This window comes from Orcinus orca, chromosome 14 (assembly GCF_937001465.1).
Source record: "Orcinus orca chromosome 14, mOrcOrc1.1, whole genome shotgun sequence".
Classification (NCBI taxonomy): domain Eukaryota; kingdom Metazoa; phylum Chordata; class Mammalia; order Artiodactyla; family Delphinidae; genus Orcinus; species Orcinus orca.
Window position 1 is genome coordinate 33740894 of NC_064572.1, and position 20147 is coordinate 33761040.

The following is a 20147-nucleotide window of genomic DNA, read 5'->3' on the forward strand; positions in this document are numbered from 1 at the left end:
GTTCTTAAAAGAGTGATTAGTGTTGGATGTGATTCATCTGGGAAGACTTCCTTTAAGAGGGGGAAAAAAAAATCACTTTCTCCATCTGTGCTGGAGGAAAGTAACTCAAACATAGTCAGGAAAAGTGGATTTATACAACGTAAATGGCTAAACCTGACAGCCTCTGGCTGATTGAAAGTGTCAATGTTATCATGCTTAGGTCAATGGGGCCTTTTAACTTCTTGTCGGAGTTGTTCCTCCCAGAAAGCACAGCAACCAGCCTTCTCTAAGGGCTCAGAAGCCCTGGAGGGCATCTCTTTGGGCCCCAGTAGCTTGCAGCAAGCTCATGGTTGTTGGGAACTCATAGTTATGCATTTCATTTCTCTTATATGGACAAAACAGATTGTTCCCTTCCTGAATCAAAGTGAGCTGAAGACCTTTCCCACTTCTTCCTGCTAAACTTCTTTATTTCTTGTATAAAGAAAGCCTTCTAAACCAGGCCCTGGTGTCCTCTCCCTTCCTGTAGACTAATGGTAGGTCTAGACTCTAGTCATGACTTCTGTAAACCACCTTCAATCATTATGTATATTTTTAGGTGTCTGTTCTATATACTTCTCCAAATTTAAGGCCAGGAAGTACATGGTCCTGTGTTTTTTAGCTTGAGTCCTTAGCTCAGGGTCTTGCAAAATGAAAGCTGATATTATTTTTTAAAGAGGTAGTGCTACTAAGAAGTAATAGAAGACATCATTAGAAATGGCAAAATCAGTAACACGTCACCACCATTAATATTACTAAGGATGCAACCGTTTTAAAAAATAGATTCAGTGATACTCATTGAGTAGCAAAGCTGCAAGAAACCTTGAAGATTGTGTTGAAATCTCATCTACTGCCATTAGATGTACATTAAAAATGTTATTACTCCCAGTAATCCAGCAATTCCCACACACAGCTGTATGTCCTAAAGAATCTTGCATATATGCATAAGGTGACATTTATAAGGATGTCCATTATATAACACTGTTCTGTGGAAAATTGGAAACAAAACAGATGTCCATTAATAGGGGATTAGATAAGATGCAGTCTATTCATGAGGTGGAATTCTAGACAGAAGTTAAAATGGATCAGTGGGAAGAGATCTTAAAGTCACATGGTAAATAGGAAATATATAAGTATCATGCCATTTATTATCAAAACAATAATCTTGTTTCTGGATAAGCATACATGGTGAAAACTTTAAAAATTAATTTCTGTACTTTATATTTTAATTTGGAAAAATATATTTTAAACCCTTTATGCTAAAACTAAAATAACCATCTAACATTCTTATTTTCACATGAACAAACTGACATCAAGAATTGTGCTGGCTGTGTGGACAGTGTTTGGGCCCTACTTTGAATAAAACAAATGTTAAAAATTTTCTGAGATTATCAGGGAAATTTGAGCACTGACTAAATATTTGATATCAGAAATTGTAACTTTTATAGGTGTCATAATGATGTTGTGGTTATATGTCTAAAATTTAGAAGTCCGTATCTCTTAGAGATACCTAGCCGTATATATGGAAGAAATTGTATGATATCTGGGATTTGTTAAAAAGAAATCTGCTTGAGAGAAAAGCAAATGGATGGAGGTGGGTATAGTGGAAATAAGATTAGCTGTGTGTTCACTTATGGATACTTGCAGGTTCATTATACTATAGTCCCTATACTTACGAATACAAATTTTTTTGGAAATGCCCCAAATAAAAAGTTTTAAATATCAGCCTTAAAAACAAAACTAGGTTCTAGAACCAGTACTTTTCTTCATAATGCATCCCACTGAGAGCATAAATAGTTGGACTCCCTTGATTATTCAGAATAAGCAAGGGTACTTAAGCAGGTTTTATGGAAAATGATATTGTTGCTAGAGAAAGTTTCACACAGAGAGTGATGTTTATATATCAAAAGTAATTCAAAGTTGAGCCATCAGTTCTAGTTGAGGAATATCTGGGATTTCTTCTTCTTTCCAAACATGCCACAGTAACAAAGCCACGTGACTGAGTGTGTGGGGCCTGAAATATCTGTAGGCAACCACGGAGGGGTGGGAGGTTCCTCATTCCAACTTTATGATGTCCTGAGAAACTGTTGTGATAAGAGAAAAGGCTAAAAAAATAAATGAGAGATAACTGAGATAATGGAAAAAACAGAGGGAAACAAGACAACACTCTCCACTCTTTGGCTTGAGAAATTTATTATGCCAAGGAAGATAAATTGGAGAAACATGAAAAGGGAAGGAGATCTTGTCTCTCTGCCTCATGTATTTCTCTTTAAGTGAATGAGCAATAATACAGAAATAAAAGAGTTCAAAACAGAGCTGTGTGCTCAGCCATGTTCATGTCCAACTAATGATTTTCAACTTTGGCAGAAGCCTCATGTGTTGTACTTGAGCAGTTTTCTTGATTTTGAATTATATCTGTAATTCATCCTGATCAGAATGTAGCTGGGGAGCCAGCAACCGTTTGCCAGTCAGAAATGAGAATGCCGGTCATATGCTGACACCAGGCTTCTTTCTACGCATCAGAAATGCCTATGGTGTCATCAGTTTGGACAGCTTTGGGAAACAAACAAACAAAACTTGTGAAATCAGTTGCTTGGAGTAATCTTGGTCAATAAATTGTCATATTACATATTTTCTTTTCCTACCAGGCTGTTCTGGTATTAGAAAGACACAGTCCAAGATCGTCAAACTAAAATACATGCAACAAATGATGATGGACAGGGAGGGTGCTGATGAGGCCAGGGGTCTGTAAGTGTCCACCTGTCCTTCTTGCCTTATCTTTTTTTTCTTTTTTAAAGACTTTATATTTTAGAGCAGTGTTAGGTTCACAGAAAAATTGAGCAGAAGTTATAGAGAGTTCCCTGGTACCCCAAAGTCCACAGTTTACATTAGAGTTCACTGTTGTATATGCTATGAGTTTAGACAAATGTATAATGACATGTGTCCATCATTATAACAGACAGATATATTTAACAGATATTTTCTTATTTTACACAGTCATCTGTAATTCCCTTTGTCACTAAATATCTGTTTAGGTCCATATCGACCCACCTTACATTTTGATAACATTATAGAATCTCATGAACATCTGTACTTTAATTAGAAATACTTTATTGATAGACATTTAGTTTTTTCGTCTACATATTTTATCACAAAAAGGGTACAGTAAATATTCTTGCTCATATATATTGCCATTTCATGTACAAAGTTCTGGAGATCATATGTATAACGTTTAGTAGTACAGTAAAAAGATCACTGTCTTTAGAACCATAAACATTTTTCTTTCAATTACAATTACATCATTTGCAATTGAAACAACTTTGACCAAGTGAAACTATAGTTTCATCATCAATAAATTGGTGGTAATGATAATCTCTTCACAGGATTCTGAAGATAGAATGACGCATATAAAGTTTATTTTATATTTTTTCTATTTTTATTTATTTTTTAACATCTTTATTGGAGTATAATTGCTTTACACCTTTTAACGGGACAGAGGAAGATGAAGGGGAATGAGATAGGACCAGAGTTGGTGCCTTAGAAGATTTAACTCAAGAGCCCTTGCTGTTGCCAGTGCCTCTCAGTGAAGGCCACGGGAGGAAAATCAGATTCCAGCACTCTCTGTTTTTAAATAGCAGCTGAGTTTTAGTTCAAGATTCAGAGAGCTTACTTTTTTTAGGGCGTAAAAATATTCTTCGATAACAACGTGTACAGTCTTGGCTCACTGTTTCTTTGACTTTACTTCTAAATAACCCCAGCTGACAGGTCATTCCTGTCAGTCAATCACATGTGGGTTTTCTTAAGTTGAAGCTAATAACCCAGAATGTTTGTCAGTCCTGTGTGTGTTGCTTATGTGTCCTTAAGCTTTGTTAAGGTACTCAGTGTTGTGGTGTGTACTTTGGGATAGAACTAAATTGTTGTGGGATGATGATTTCAAGAAACAGCCTTTTATAAGGACAAGTTGTTTGTTTAGGAAGGTAGATAGATATGTAGGTAGGTAGGTAAGTAAGTGGATGGATGGATGGGGGCAGGGAGGGAGGAAAAAAGGGAGGGAAAGAATGGAGGGAGGGAAGGAGGGAGGGAGAGGGAAAAGAGGTAGAAAGAGAAGGGGCAGGATCACCAGCAGCGTCAGACAAACCCATGGGTTCCAATCTGGACCCACCGTTCACTAGCCCTGTGAATTTGGGCAGTTTATTTAACAAACCTCTTTGAGCCTCAAGTTACTTATGTCGAAAATGCAGATAATAATATCTGGCTTGCTGGGTTGTTATGAGGATTATAGGTAACGGTACTTTTGTTAAACATAAGAAAATGAAAGGGAAGGATAATGTATTTTTAAAATGAAAAACTTTCCCCCAAAGCAAATATGTTCATAGTTCTGTCATTGTAATTCCAGGTTTTAGTTTTATGAGAAAGTTCAGAAAAGGCCAAAAGACAGTTCCCCAGTCCCAAATAAACACATGGGAAATTATGTTAATAACAAACTGTGAGTTTCTTGTAACAGTAGTGACATTATTGGAACATAAATGGCAGCTCAGTCAGCATCTCCTTGTAACTATATAAAAGACAGTTGTAGCTTTGTTCTCGCTTGGGATTTAGCTGCTTGTTGATGGATATTATCATTTTTAATGTCAGTAAATAATGCGATGTCAGATAAATGGCCTATTTCCTTTCTGTGGATAAGGCTCATTTATCTTTAGGGAGCTTGAGTGAGTAGAGAAATCTGAGCAGGACCAAGGGTTTCTGAATAGGCAGGATGGGAAATATCTTATTAACCCTACTTGATGTGAGTCCCAGCCAGTTGGGTTCAATTCTAAATGTATGTCTGATAAATCAATGAAAGTGTGTGCTTTTACCATTGACTGTGTCTTACTGATGGGAGAGAAACAGAAAGTAAACATGTTTTTCAAGTTGAAGAAAATGATACTGCTCATGAAGCATACTGCACAATTAGTATCTAGAAGACGTCTTTCCATAAAACGCGTACCTGGCTTAACCCAGTCTATCGCTAGTTTGAGAAATCGTAATGGTATAAAATTAAAGATCAGAAAGATGTGTGTGTGTTTTTTTTTTAAGATGTTGGGGGTAGGAGTTTATTCATTTATTTATTTTTGCTGTGTTGCGTCTTTGTTTCTGTGCGAGGGCTTTCTCTAGTGGCAAGTGGGGGCCAGTCTTCATCGCGGTGCGCGGGCCTCTCACTATGGCGGCCTCTCTTGTTGCGGAGCACAGGCTCCAGACGTGCAGGCTCAGTAGTTGTGGCTCACGGACCTAGTTGCCCTGTGACATGTGGGATCCTCCCAGACCAGGGCTCGAACCCGTGTCCCCTGTATTAGCAGGCAGATTCTCAACCACTGCACCACCAGGGAAGCCCAGAAAGATGTGTTTTAATTGACTTTACTGTTAATAGCTTTGGGGATCACAAAAATAAGAAATATAGTAGTGTTAAAGAAGTTCTGGAATCATAAGAGATTCTCATGATTTTGATTCCCGGGCCAAAGTGTCTGATTCCTCCTTACGATAACCACTGAAAAGCCCATATGTTTTATTTCTGAGGATTACTCTCATGAACCCATTGTCTCTGTTTTGTTATGTAAATGACTATACATTTAGCTAAAGCCATGGGAATGCCATCTTCTGTGATGGGAGATTTAGTCAAGGCAAAATGAGGACCATTCGCTTTTCTGGAGACTATCAAATAGGGTGACAGTCATCCCGATGAGTTTTTCTTAATGCAGCAAAGATCACTTTGGGGCATTTCCTTAAAAATCCCTCTAGAGCTTTCTAGGGCCATTCATGGAATCTCAGAGAACCAAGGCTGGGTGTTTCTCTAGAGATCACTTAATGCAAATATCTAATTTTTTTTGTAATGAGAAATCAGAGGTTAGGAATTTGCTCTAGGTCACAAGGTGAGTTTGCAGTGTAGGAGACTGAATACAGATACTCTTTATCTTTACTAAGATTTATCTTTTGTCAGATATTGAAATGTCTGCTAATGATTTGATGATTTAAAATCTGTTTGAAAATTTTACAGATTTATTTTTGTCAATTTCATCAACTTGTAGAGTTGGCAGGGAGGGTAGGGTGGGTATCTGTTTTACTCTCCAATGAGTAGTGTCCACAAAGACAGTCTGTCCACCTGTTTATCTCGAATAGGGGTCAGCAAACTAAAGCCCATGGGCCAGATATGACTAGTGGCCTGTTTTTGTACATCTGAGCTAAGAATGGTTTTTATATTTTTTTAAGATTGTTTAAAAAAATAGAAAAGAAGAACATGTGGTGAAGACTATGTGTGGCCCAGAAAGCCTCAGGTATTTACTCTCTGGCCCTTTACAGAAAAGTTTTGCTGATCCCTGGCTAGAATATTCAGGGAACGAGGCTCTGTGACCTTCCTTGTAGGTAACACAATACTTTTTTGTTTTGTTATTTTATATTTTTAAAATTAGCATCACAGATTGCAGGAAAATAGAGGACCTAATTTGAAAGGGTACCTATTTAGGGTAGATAGAAAAAACTTAAGGAAAAGTTTTTTGACCTCAGGAATAATCCACCTGCTTTATGAATTATAAATTAAATACCGAGCTGAAACATGCTCAAATGTCTCTCTCTTCTTCCACAAAATTTTGCTGACTTTTTAGCCACAGGATTTTGAATTATATAGTTTCTCACCAAACCACATCCATTTCCTGAACCACCTCAAAATAGTTTGTGCTCCAGGAAAATCTGGTTAGGGAGTTCATGTACCACATTACTGGGAACCCATCTGGGTCATGCTGGGTTTCCCATGTCGATTAGGATACCATGTTTTGGTGCCTGTACAGAAAATGTGCCTACGGGTAGAATTATGTGCTGAAATCCTCGTGACTTCGGTTTCCCGAGCTAGGCATTGGCTGTCTTCAGCTTCCTTGCCTTCCTTCCTTCTTTAGTGTTTTGAACAACTTTGTTCAAATGTAATCATTGTTCTGGAACTTGGTGAACTTGACGATTATATTTGGCAGTTTGGGTTTTTTTACAGAGTTTTTAACACATTTATTTGGACTGAAACTGGAAAAACAACATCAGAAATTCCTTTAGGAAAGGATAAAAGACAATTATTAAGGCACAGAAAAATATTCACCTATGTATCTCTTACTGTAATGATGTTTTACTAAAAAAATTTATTGTAGCTTTGCACAGTGGCAGTATCATAGCCAGTGAGGTTTATCCGAGGCATGATTATTGCTAATCAGCTTAATCAGAAACTTTGGAAAATTGTAAAGCACTATAGAATTTAAAGAATTTTTCATTCAATAAAAAAAAATTCAGTGTAAAGTGACCAGATCTATTTCCATATCCTTCATCCCCACATTCTTCTCCTTCACATTCTTAAATTTAGATCTTAGTTTATAACATTGGTTTTGGAATTCTATGCATTCCACGAGATTCACTGTTTCTTCTTGGAGCCAAGACATAATGTAGAAAAAAACTGAAATTACAAAGGCATTCATGATAGAGATGTTTTATGAATTGTGAATGACAAGGTAGGGAGGAAAGAAAGAAATACAAGAAGGGAAAAATAAAACGTATCACAGAAGCCACATTATATGGGAAGTTAAGAACTATTGATAACCCATCTCCCATTCCTTAGAGTAGCTCACTCCAGCCTGCACCATAGTAATCCTAAAATTATTGTCAGGAAAATTTGGTCCAGGTACTGCAATTGGATAAAATCTGTTGCTGATATGATTCTTTGGCATAAAACTAGATCTTGTTGCTACAACTAGCCATTCCTCACTATTTTCAGTTCCCAGAATAATTTGGCTCAAGGAAGTATTGACATTTATGTCTGAATCCATTCATTCTGTGAGAGGAATTTCTTTAATCCTCTTTCAGCCACAGTCTTTGGAGCCTCTGAAGTGTTCTTCCCCTCACCGATGGGAATGGCTTTTCCTGCTGCTTTTCCCGTTGGAGGTTCTCTTCTTTATCCCACTGTTGGAACAGTCCTTCCATTAGAGCAGATAGGAAACTGGTATTAGGACTGATGATTAAATACCTGAGGCTCTAGATTAGCATTTCTGAGGAAGAAGGATGCCTTCATTGGAGTTTTCCTCAGCAATCATCTGAGGAGACTCAGAAGCAAGGATGGTTTAACCTCTGTGTATCGTCTGTGGAGATCTAGTCTTAGCCAGAAAGTCCTCTTGGCTCATGGGTCTTGAAAGTAAGCAAGCTCAAGGTTTGGTCAAGTTCAAGTGCTCAAGGTTTTAGAAGTTAGTGAAAAAAGATTGTAGCCCAGTTTGACTAATAGAACTGGTAGACACTCAACAAATCGTTTGTAATAAGAGAAGAAACTCTTGTCATTTCTGGTGGGACAATTCTCCAGTGAGTGAGGCTGGCCCATGCATTATAAGAGAGTTAGCCTCCCATTCCTGTCCACTGACTGTAAATAGTGCTCCACAGTCACTGGAACAACTAACAACAACAAAACCCCACAAATTTTTAGTCATCTCATAATGGAAAAATAATGCTTCCAGTTGAAAGCCATGTTACAGCCTCACCTCTGGACAATGACAATTTTTCCAATGAAGTTTGCTATAACCTGTGCCTGGGGATATTCAGAGAGGAAGCTGTAAGGTAAAATAATCAGGGAGTTGGGCTATAGACTTTGAACCATTTGTTCGATTGATTCTGGTCTCTTACAAATTGCAGGTCATTTTATTGCTATGCAGAGCTCAGCAGGGGATTGGGGCTAGAAGAGTAAGAGCAGTCCCCTCACCATGGGGTCCAGGAAGGTTAGGGACCAGGCTGGCCAATGTGTTTTAGACTCAGAGAAACTCTGAATTTGAAGAAAACTGAAACTAATTCATCCAACCTATCACACAGTGGGGGAATGCCTTGGTAAACCGGCACATCCTTAGTATATGGCCATACATCTATCTTCAAGTGTAGGCCAGGGGGTTATAACAAGTTCCTGAAGATTCTTACACTGGGGCTCTGAGACTGGTCTCTAGGAGATATGAATTTGTTCATGGCGGACATTGGTTCATTGGTTATGAGCCAGACTGTTAGAGTTTAGTTCCTGCTTCCGCTACTAACTAGCTCTGTCTTGAGCAAGTTCCTTTACTTCTCTGGGCGTGCCTCAGTCTCCTGTCTGTAAAGTGAAGATAATACTATAAATCAATCTCACAGGTGCTTTTGGTATTCAGTGAGTTACAACTCATGACATGCTTAGAAAAGTACCTGGGACTTAGTAAACATAAATATTAGCTATTATTAGTGTATGTACTAAATTCAAGACCAGATTAATATTTAGTTTTGTCTCATTGATAGAAGTCCATTTGCTTCCTATGAGGTGGCAAATAGTTTGTGTTGATTTGTGCAGCTACATCTGTACCTGAAGAGAGAAGCTGGTTTTAAGACCTTTTGTCCCTAAATTTGTAGCCTGGCTTTCTTTTTTCTTTGTTTAATGGAGTATTTTTTTCACTTTACTAAGATATAATTGACTTACTGTATAAGCTTAATGTGTACAACATGTTGATTTGATAGATTTGCAAAATGATGACCACCTCAGTGTTAGGTAACACCTCCAACACGTCACATAATTATTATTCCTTTTTGTGGTGAAAACATTTAAGATCTCTCTTATTAACTTTCAAGTATATAATACATTTATGTTAAATATAATCACAGTGCTGTACATTAGATCCCCAGAAGTTATCTGTCTTTGAATTGGAGGTTTGTACTCTTTGACCAACATCTTCCCCTTTCCCCTACTGAACACTTTCTGGTAACCACCATTCCACTTTCTGTTTCTAGGAGTTCAGCTTTTTTAGAGTCAACATATAAGTGGTGTCATATTGTATTGGTCTTTCTCTGTTTGGCTTATCTCACTTAGCATAATGCTCTCAAGTTCCACCCATGTTGTTGCGAATGGCATGGTTTCCTTCTTTCTCGTGGTTGAATAATATACCGTTGTGTGTGTGTAATAATATATGTACGTATATGTGTATGTATTTGTATATATACATATATATCTCACATTATCTTTATCCATTCACCTGTTGATAGATACTTAGGTTGTTTCCCTATCTCGGCTATTGTGACTAATGCTGCAGTAAACATGGAAATGAAGGTATCTCTTAAACATCCTGTTTTTATTTTCTTTGGATATAACTCAAGAGTGGGATTGCTGGATAATATGGTAGTTCTCTCCTTACTTCTTTGAGGATCCTCCATACAGTTTTCCATAGTAGATGAACCAATTTACATTCCCACCAACAGTGCACAGGGTTCACTTTTTTTTATATCCTCACCAACACTTGTAATCTTTTGTGTTTTTAATGATAGCTGTTTTAACAGGCATGAGGTGATATGTCATTGTTTTGATTTGCATTTCCCTGATGACTAGTGATGTTAAACTTTGTTTCATGTACCTTTTGGCCATTTGTGTGTCTTCTTTGGAAAAATGTCTTTTCAGTTCCTCTGCCCCATTTTAAATTGGATCATTTGGAGTTTATTGTTGTGATACACCACATTAATAGAATGGAAGATAAAAATCACATGATGATCTCAATGGATGCAGAAAAAGCATTTGACAAAATATAACATCCTTTCATGATAAAAAAAAATACTCAACAAATTGGGTATAGAAGGAACACCTCAACATAATAAAGGTCATATATGACAAACCTACAGCTGACATCATACTCAATGGTAAAAGGTTCAAAGCTTTTCCTCTAATATCGGGAACAAGATGAGGGTGCCCACTCACACTACTCTTATTCAATATAGTACTGGAAGTCTTAGGCAGAGCAATCAGGTCAGGTAATACAAAGATATCCAAGTCAGAAGTGAAGAAGTAAAATTGTCTTTGTTTGCTGATGATACGCTCTTATATGTAGAAAATTCTAAAGACTACCAAAAACTGTTAGAACTAATCAATGAAATCAGTAAAGTTGCAGTATACAAAATCAACATACAGACATCAATTGTGTTTCTATACACTAACAATGAAATATCTGTAAAAGAAATAAAATAATCCTATTTACAGTAGCATCAAAAATAATGAAATACTTAGGAATAAATTGAATCAAGGAGGTAAAATATCTGTATACCACAAACTTAAAAGGCTGTGATGAAAGAAAGACACAGACTAATGTAAAGATATCCCACATTCATGGATTAGAAGAATTAACACTGTTTAAATGTCCGTGCTATGTCTGTCAATATTCCAATGGCATTTTCCACAAAGATAGGAAAGGCAATTAGTATGGAACCGCAGAAGACTCCGAATAACCAAAGCAATTCTGAGAAAGGACAAAGCTGGAGGCATCACACTTCCTGATTTCAAGCTATAGTGCAAAGCTATTGTTATCAAAACCAGATGGTACTGGCATAAAAATAGATACATAGACCAATGGAACAGAATTGAGAAACCAGAAATAAACATTCACATGTCTGATCAGCTAATATTTGACAAAGGAACCAAAAATACAAATGGGGAAGGACAGTCTCTTCAAGAAATGGTATTGGAAAAATAAGATAATCACATGCAGAAAAAATGAAATTGGACCCTTATCTTACACCGTTAACAAAAATTAACTGAAGATAAGGAATGGATAAAGAAGATGTGGTACATATAAACAATGGAATATTACTCAGCCATAAAAAGGAATGAAATTGGGTCATCTGTAGAGACAAATACATACACATATACGTACATATATTATTACACACACACAACGGTATATTATTCAACCACGAGAAAGAAGGAAACCATGCCATTCGCAACAACATGGGTGGAACTTGAGAGCATTATGCTAAGTGAGATAAGCCAAACAGAGAAAGACCTAGAGACTGTCATACAGAGTGAAGTAAGTCAGAAAGAGAAAAACAAATATTGCATGTTAATGCACATATGCGGAATCTGAAAAAAATTGGTATAGACGATCTTATTTACAAAGCAGAAACAGAGACACAGACGTAGAGAACAATCATATGGATACCAAGGGGGAAAGGTAGGGGGATGAGTTGGGAGATTGGGATTGGCATATATACACTATTGATACTATGTATAAAACAGATAACTAATGAGAACCTACTGTACAGCACAGGGAACTTTACTCAATGCTCTATGGTAACCTAAGTGAGAAGGAAGTCCAAAAAAGACGGGAGATATATATATATATATACACACACACACACACATATAGCTGATTCACTTTGCTGTACAGTATAAACTAACACAATATTGTAAAGCAACTGTACTCCAATAAAAAAAAATTAACTGAAGATGGATTAGAGACTTGAGCATACAACCCCAAACAATAAAAATCCTAGAAGAAAACAGGGAACATGCTCCTTGATATCACTCTTGGCAATGGTTGTTTAGATATGACACCAGTCTTGGCAATGATTTTTTAGATATGACACCAAAAGCCCAAGCAAGCAAAGCAAAAATAAGCAAGTGAGACTATATCAAACTAAAAAGAAACTACAAAATGAAAAAGCAACCTATGGAATGGGAGAAAACATTAGCAAGCCATATATCTGATGAGAAATTAGTATTCAGAGTAGCCTGACGTTCATGTTGTCCTTGCCCTTTAGATGACACTGTCTTTGGGCCTTTCAGAAAGAGAAAGGAAAGAGACCCTGCTCCTCCTGCTTCCTTGAGGTGGTTAGGCTAGAGTTAACAGGAAGCTTGCCAAACTCATGATCATCCCTCCCCACTGCCCAGTGCTCTGACCGTCACTTCCAAACTAATCAGCGAGTGGAAAAAATGAAGGGGAAGAATTTGAAATGTAACCACAAGCAGTGAGTCCTGGAGCCAGTGCATGATCCTTCAAGGAGGCGCTTGCCTTTAGGGTGTGGTGCCAAAGTCTCCTTCGTAAGTATATCTTCACAAGTGGGCAGGAAGATGTCTGTTGGTGGCCATGGAGTAGTAACAGGGACTAGGTCCACCCTCCTGCCCTATAGAATTTAAAAACTCATACAATATGTGTAACAAAAAATGGCAAACATTGGACAATCATCAGCTCAGAACATTGCTTCCCGTGAGAAAGAGCAATCAGGGTGAGCACTACGCTTGCCCCAGCCTGCTGTCTAGACAGTGGATCCAAGCTGGAGCACAGGGAGGGCAAACTCAAACAGAAGCTTCTAGTCTTCCTGTGTTAAGAAGAGAGTCGAGAATTAGGGGAGACCAAAGTGGCCAGAATCCTCAGAGAAGAATAGGAGAAAGAAGAGAGTTGATGGAGAGGAGAGAGCTGCACAGAGAGGAAGCTCTAGAGATTTTTACAAAGGATTCCTCTCCTGGTCGCAGCTGAGTACTTAGCGGATCAAAGCATGGTGTGCAGAAACTACTGGAAGTTCGGGAAAGAACCACAGGAAAAGAATAGGCAGGGCAGCCCTTGGAGCTCTCACAGGACCTGATGTAGGGCTCTTCCCAGTAACTAGAGTAGAAAAATCATAATATACAGGGCACCCAGTAGAGCACTCAGGAAGGTATTGCCTGAGTACTAGGACAGAATTAAAGACGGCTCTGGTCCCACCCAATAAAACTTGAAAGCAAGCCTCAAAAGGACCAAACTGTTTACAAGTAACTGTGTCCCATGGGAGGAGAGAGGGGGGAGCTCAAGAATAACACAAAAAGGGCTTCCCTGGTGGCGCAGTGGTTGAGAGTCCGCCTGCCAATGCAGGGGACACGGGTTCGTACTCCGGTCCGGGAAGATCCCACATGCCACGGAGTGGCTGGGCCTGTGAGCCATGGCCGCTGAGCCTGTGTGTCCGGAGCCTGTGCTCCACAACAGGGAGAGGCCACAACAGTGAGAGGCCCGCGTACCGCAAAAAAAAAAAGAATAACACAAAAATATCCAGCCCCCAGCAAGATCAACTTTACAATGTCTGGCATCCAATGAAATATGGAAAATATGACCCCTAATGAGGAGAAAAAAATCTATTGATAGAAACAGACATAGGTGATATAATTAGCAAACAAAGGTATTAAAATAGTTATAGCTGTGTTCGATGTTCCTAATGAGGTAAAGGAAAGCATGAGCATCCTAAGATGTGATATAGAAGATAGGAAATAATACCCAGAGCAAACTCCTCGAGATGAAAATGCAATGACAAAGTGAAAAATACATTGGGTAAGATTAACAGCAGAGCAGACAATAGCAGAAGAAAGCATTAGTGAACCTGACAACATAACAATAGAAACTATTTAGAATGAAACGCAGAAAGAAAAATCACTGAAGAAAATGGACATAGAAACCTTGAGCTATGGAACAACTTCAAGCCGACTAATATGCCTGAATTAGAGTTCCAAAGTTATCAGGAGAAGGAAAGTAATAAAGGTACATGCAGTGATCAATGAAATAGAAAAGAGGAAAGCAAAAGAGAAAAATCAGTGAAAACAGAGGCTTGTTTTTCTTGAGAAGATTAATAAAATCAGTGAACATCTAGCCAGACTTATTAAGAAAATAAGAAAGAAGGCTCTGATTATCAACATTGGAAATGAAAAAGGAAAGATGACTAATGTTAAAATGTAATTAGGAAATATTAGGAACAACTTTATGCCAATAAACTCGATAACTTAGATGAAAGGGACAAATTCCTTCAAAGACGCAAACTCCTGGAGCTCTCTCAAGAAGACATAAACTGAATAGCCATATTTTTTTAAAATTGAATTTGTAGTTAAGGACCTTTCCCACAAAGAAAACTCCAGATCTAAGATAACTTCCCTGGTGAATTCCACTAAACATTTAATGGAGAACTAATGCCAATTCCTTAAAAACATTTCTAGAAAATGGAAGAGGAGCAAACACTTTTCTGTTCGTGTGTTAATAATCAGCATCCTGCTGGTACCAAAACCAGAACAAAATATTATGAGAAAAGTCTGGGCCCTCACGAACAAAAATACAAAAATTCTTCAAAAATGTTCGCAAATCAAATCCAACAATACATAGAATGAATAATAATACATCATGACCAAGTGGGGTTACTTTTGGGAATGCAGAGTTGTTTTAACATTCTCAATGAGAGCAGGGATCCTTCATTAAAAGGAGAACTTTTTGTTCTCTGTCTTGTTCTCATGCTTGAAGAGCACTGAACGTTCCTTCTCACTGTGATGGACAGGGAAAGACCTCAAGTCCTTGGGGACCTGCTAATGGTCTAAGCAGAATGAACCTGTTCTCATGGCCCAAACTTTTAACTGTAGGGTAGCAGGACAGTAACATTCTAGCACCCATCATCCCTCAGCCAGTGTCTGAGATTTGGGGCTCGTGAAGGGAGCATGGGTTTTGGAGACCCTTGGTTCAAATCCAGGCTTCACCATTACTTAGTATCTCTGCGCTCTAGAGATATCATGAGGGTTAAGGTTGTTCTGAGGCTTAGAAGTGAAATACGTAAAGCACTTCGCCCATAGCAAGCACACAGTACGTGTGGTTGGGGAGATAGTTCATTTTGTTGAGACACTGTACCACGATGGTTAAGAGTTATGGTTCTGGATGAAGACAACTTGGATTCTAGCCCCAGCTCTGTGACATATCTCATTGTGAGCTCTTGCCTAGTTTCCTAGTCTTTGAAATAGACTCACAGTACTATCTCAAAGAGTTGTTGGGAGGTTCCTTTGAATTAATACATATATAGTTCTTGGAACAGTGCCCTGCAGACAATAAGTGTTCTGTAAGCATTAGCTATTATTATTAAAGTTATTTTTGTTTCTTTAGCCATTGCTATTGCCACTGTTGTCGTTGACCAGTCAGCTAAGGCTTTGAAATCCTAGTAAGAAATGAACCTGGCAAGGGAGATTCACAAACGAGGTGGGGACCACAGGTAACAGTCATGGAGCCCTTGAGGTTGCTCAGCCTCCAATTGAAGACAGACCCTCCTGGCCTTGACGGAACAGGGAGAGGTGAATAGCTGCACCTGGGGAATGAACTGCGGGGGGCCAGGAGCAGGGCAGGCCCTGACAACAATCTCTCTTGGAGACAGGGATATTTTGGTTAAAGACATGCCTGGTTGGTGTTGTATCATCCTGAATGATGATGGATGCAGTGTGATTGGTGACCTGGGCTATAATTGAGAACCAGGTGGCCCCGTCGGCAGGTGATGGCACCTGAATGACAGTGTGACAGGGAGCAGAAACAGGGCCGCGGCTAGCCACTCTGCGGTGACAGAGGCTTGTTTTTCTTGAGAAGATTAATAAAATAAAGCACTGTGCAGATTTCCACCCGCTGAGAACAATCCTGGCGGGGGGAGGCCTGCTAGACGGTGTGCTGTGTGCTACCAATTTCTTTCAGCACTTCCTATTTTGCCATTCATAGCCTCTTGCTATTAAGCAGACAGAACAGCTCATATCCTGTGGACAGATGATAGATCTGTCATCTTTCTGAAAAATCATTTGTCTTCCACAGGTGTATGGGCTTCCTTCTCAAGCCAGCAGGTCACATGACACTTTTCAACACTCTCTTCTGCACCAGCTTGGCATCCAGCGTCTATCAAAAGGGAAATCTTTCACATGCAATTATGACAGAAAATAAAGGTGATGAAGTGGTGTGTACCAAGAAGGGATGAGATCAGAGGGCGGTAATGAAAACTGGTAACAACAGAAGGACAGCTTCAACTCCAGAAGTTGTGGAGGACTGCTTAGGACCTGACACTGCTTGGGGGTGCACACAACCAGTGTAAGTGCAGAGGCTACAGATAAAATCACAGGCACGCATTCTCTTAACATAATAAATTGCTGGGCTGACTGTAACCCAAGAGGGGTTATAGGTAGTGTGCAGTTGTATCAAAGCGATGCTGAGGTACCTCCTTCCCAATAATTCACACAATATGTGTTTCTTCCATTGCCATCCATTTAGTGGCACCATTTCAGACCTCTGAAAGTCTAGTTTATATATTGAGGGTGATTTTCCAATAGGATCTTCCGGAGCCCAGGGCCTGGACACCCAAAGGCTTATGTTTCTATTGAACCTCTGGGAGGCCACGGGGAAAAGCACAGCCTGTTGAAGGTTATGAATGAGGCTCCTTCTAGCGGGAGACTTCACAGTCATGCAGTGTGCCCATCTCAGCGGCAGCCTTCTTAATTGGAGAAGAATTTCTCTACCTGCCAAGTACATTTTCTAGCAGCTGTTATCATCCTGAAAGTATATATCACATGCCAGCATTTCAAATCCCAGAAAGTGGCTTGCCCAGGTCAAGTTAGCAGAGGTTTTAGATTTTATATCCAATCTCTCGTTTTGGAAGGCTACAAAAAAAGCCAACTATTTCCCACTAATTGCGAGTCTGAGTTGATTAAAAAAAACACTCTTAATTATAGATTACTTAAAAGGAAATATAATTGTGTCTGTTTCGGTAATGGTAAATCCATTAATCCAAAGTTTTTTCAGCTAACAAAGCTAACAAAGTTTTGTCAGATATCTTTCTGTAGTAAACAGAAGTTCAACTATTTGAAAGTGGCTCATTTTTCTAAGTAGGTTAAACATTCTTCCTATTCTCTCATATTTTGTATTGGGAGGATGCGTAACCCTTTGCCCCTTTTGCAAATGTAAAGACAATTGAGAGAGTGCCCAGTTTCACAAGTAATAAGGCCTATATCAGTGAGGATGAGGGGATAAGGAAAGGAAACCAGCATTTGTCAAAAGCCTGCCGTCTGATTTAACTTCACGTTCACATAAAAAACATTTGATGGAGATGAAATAAACATTTTCCAGATGAGGAAACCAAATGAAGTAAGTTGGCTGAAGTTTGGCAGATGGTGATAAAACTGGCATTGGGGCTTCCCTGGTGGCACAGTGGTTAAGAATCCTCCTGCCAATGCAGGGGACACGGGTTTGAGCGAGCCCTGGTCCGGGAAGGTCCCACATGCCGTGGAGCAACGAAGCCCGTGCGCCACAACTGCTGAGCCTGCGTTCTGGAGCCCGCGAGCCACAACTACTGAGCCCTTGAACCACAACTACTGAGCCCACCTGCCACAACTACTTTAGCCCGCACGCCTAGAGCCCATGCTCTGCAACAAGAAAAGCCACCCGCAATAAGAAGCCTGCACACGACCACAGAGAGCAGCCCCGCTCGCCACAACTAGAGAAAGCCCATGCGCAGCAACAAAGACCCAGTGCAGCCAAAAATAAATAAATAAATAAATCTATTTAAAAGAAAAAAACAAAAAAACCTGGCATCGGATTCCTGTTTTTATCTAGCCCCCCAGTTGGCATTCTGCTCCCTTCACTTTCCCATACTGCTTAACTGACTTGTGCTGTTTGTCATAGGCTGTCTAGCTCTAACCAAAGGCTATTGGTCTAGTAGCACCAGATGCTTAGGCAGATGTGTTCTGTTAGCAACCATAATGGAAGTTTCTGAATGAAATGTCAATCTGCTTCCCAGAGGAATGGTGGTCCTTGCAAACCTATGTTTTTACAGCCCTCAAGAACTCTATATTAGAAATATAGGCAGTCATTCTCTAAAGTTCTCACTGGGTTTGAGTGAGTAATGTGTCTTGCAGAAGACTTTGTGTTGAGCCAGACTGACCGCGGGGAGGACTGTCTGTTTACGTTTGAATCAGTAGGGATAGAAGGGGGTCAGAAATGCTTCCTGGTGCAGATTCTTACTCTCATTGGTTACTGTGGCCCTTAATTTTCCACCAGTGTCCCCATTATATCTTCATAAATACCGTACCCAGCTAAAATTGGGTAAGTGAATCCTGGGACATTTCCACCCATTAACTTAAGCATGAGATAAATGACTGGAATAGAGCAGGGGGCTCAGGAAAGATGAATTCCAAGAGGAGAAGGAAAGGAAAGCCATCATTAGCCAAGGGAGATTCCAGAGGGTGCCGGATAGTAGTGGGGAGAGGGGAGTCCTGTGAACTTGGGGTGGGGGTGGAGGCGGGAGGACAGTCAAGAAGCTTCCCTTACTTGACAGTTATGCCTCAGGCCAGCTTTGCTTAGTAAACCCAAGGGATCATCTTGCTCACTTCAAAGGATCTGGCCCACCAGAAGAACAAAACAGGCTTTCCCTGTGTGGCAGCTTGGCATTGCAGCTGTCATCACAACTGTATCCAGAAAAGCAACTTATTCAGGTGGCACCTCGTTCCTTGAGACTTGTCTCATCTTCAAGAAATGCCCAGTGACCCCTCTTAGAGGAAGCCCCTCATTCCAGCACTGCTTGATGTTTTCTGCAGGTGGCAAGTGCTGTCGGAATACGTTCCTGGGCGTAATGAACCTTGGGATAGTGTCCACTGGTGTCTGTCCACAGGAGAACCTAGGCTGGTCTCCTTTGTTGGAAACCAGACAGAACTCCCTGAGCACGGCTCCGGAGGCACTGAAGAATTTCTGGTTGTTTCATTAGACTTCCAAGAGCTGCTGATTGAAGACTTCATTGAAACCCACCTTTATGTTCCCACCCTCTCCATTTCCTTTCCATTTAACCCAAAGACTGCTGTTTACTGTTGTAGACTGGAGTTGGTGACCGATTTTAAGAAATGTTTCTGAAGCCTTTGGTTGCATAAAGAGAATAGGGTGCCGTCCAGGAGGAAGGGGTTGGGAAGCAGAGAGGATATTTCCAGTCCTCTCTGGTCTTCAGACCTGGGGTTTGTAGAACCTTAGACCTAGCAGGGGCTTTATTCAAGCAAGCGGACAGCCGCATTGTCAGACTCAGCAGATGAGGAAACCGAAGCTTAGAGAAATCTCACAGAAGGTCAGTGGGTAATTCCATAATTGGAAAATGTTGTTCAGGTCTGCAGAAAATAGTTTAAAAAGGCAGGGACACACTAAAGCAGGGTGACTGGATGATCAGGGGTCATATGTGGAACTTTTGAAGAACGTAGGGGTGTTTTGGCTGCAAGGAAGAAAATGCATACAGAAGTTATAAAAACCATCTTCAGATATCTGAAGGGCTGCCCCAAGGGGTGTAAGGAGATTTATTCTTTGTAATGGAAAAGGGTATGAAATAGTTACTAGGAGATCAAGTTTGACCCCATATGAGGAAGATGTTGGTCTGCCTTCATTAAGGATCTGGAATACCTGAAAGAGTAGAGAGCCTGCTGCCTTGGAGGAAGGGACTGTCCAGCAAAAAAACATGTTCAAGGAGGGTTTCCATGCTGGGAATATTCTTTTCAAAGCTAAGATTAATGATCAAGGTTCCCATCAGAATCCCCAAGA

The 20147-nt window shown here is 39.8% G+C and overlaps 1 protein-coding gene and 1 pseudogene across 2 annotated transcripts in view; both read left to right on the top strand.

Moving 5' to 3' along the window:
* Positions 1-20147, top strand: part of LRMDA (leucine rich melanocyte differentiation associated) — a 1119714-nt gene that overhangs the window by 716708 nt on the left and 382859 nt on the right. The window lies entirely within an intron of this gene.
* On the top strand, positions 7177-7308 carry LOC117202574 (uncharacterized; annotated as a pseudogene).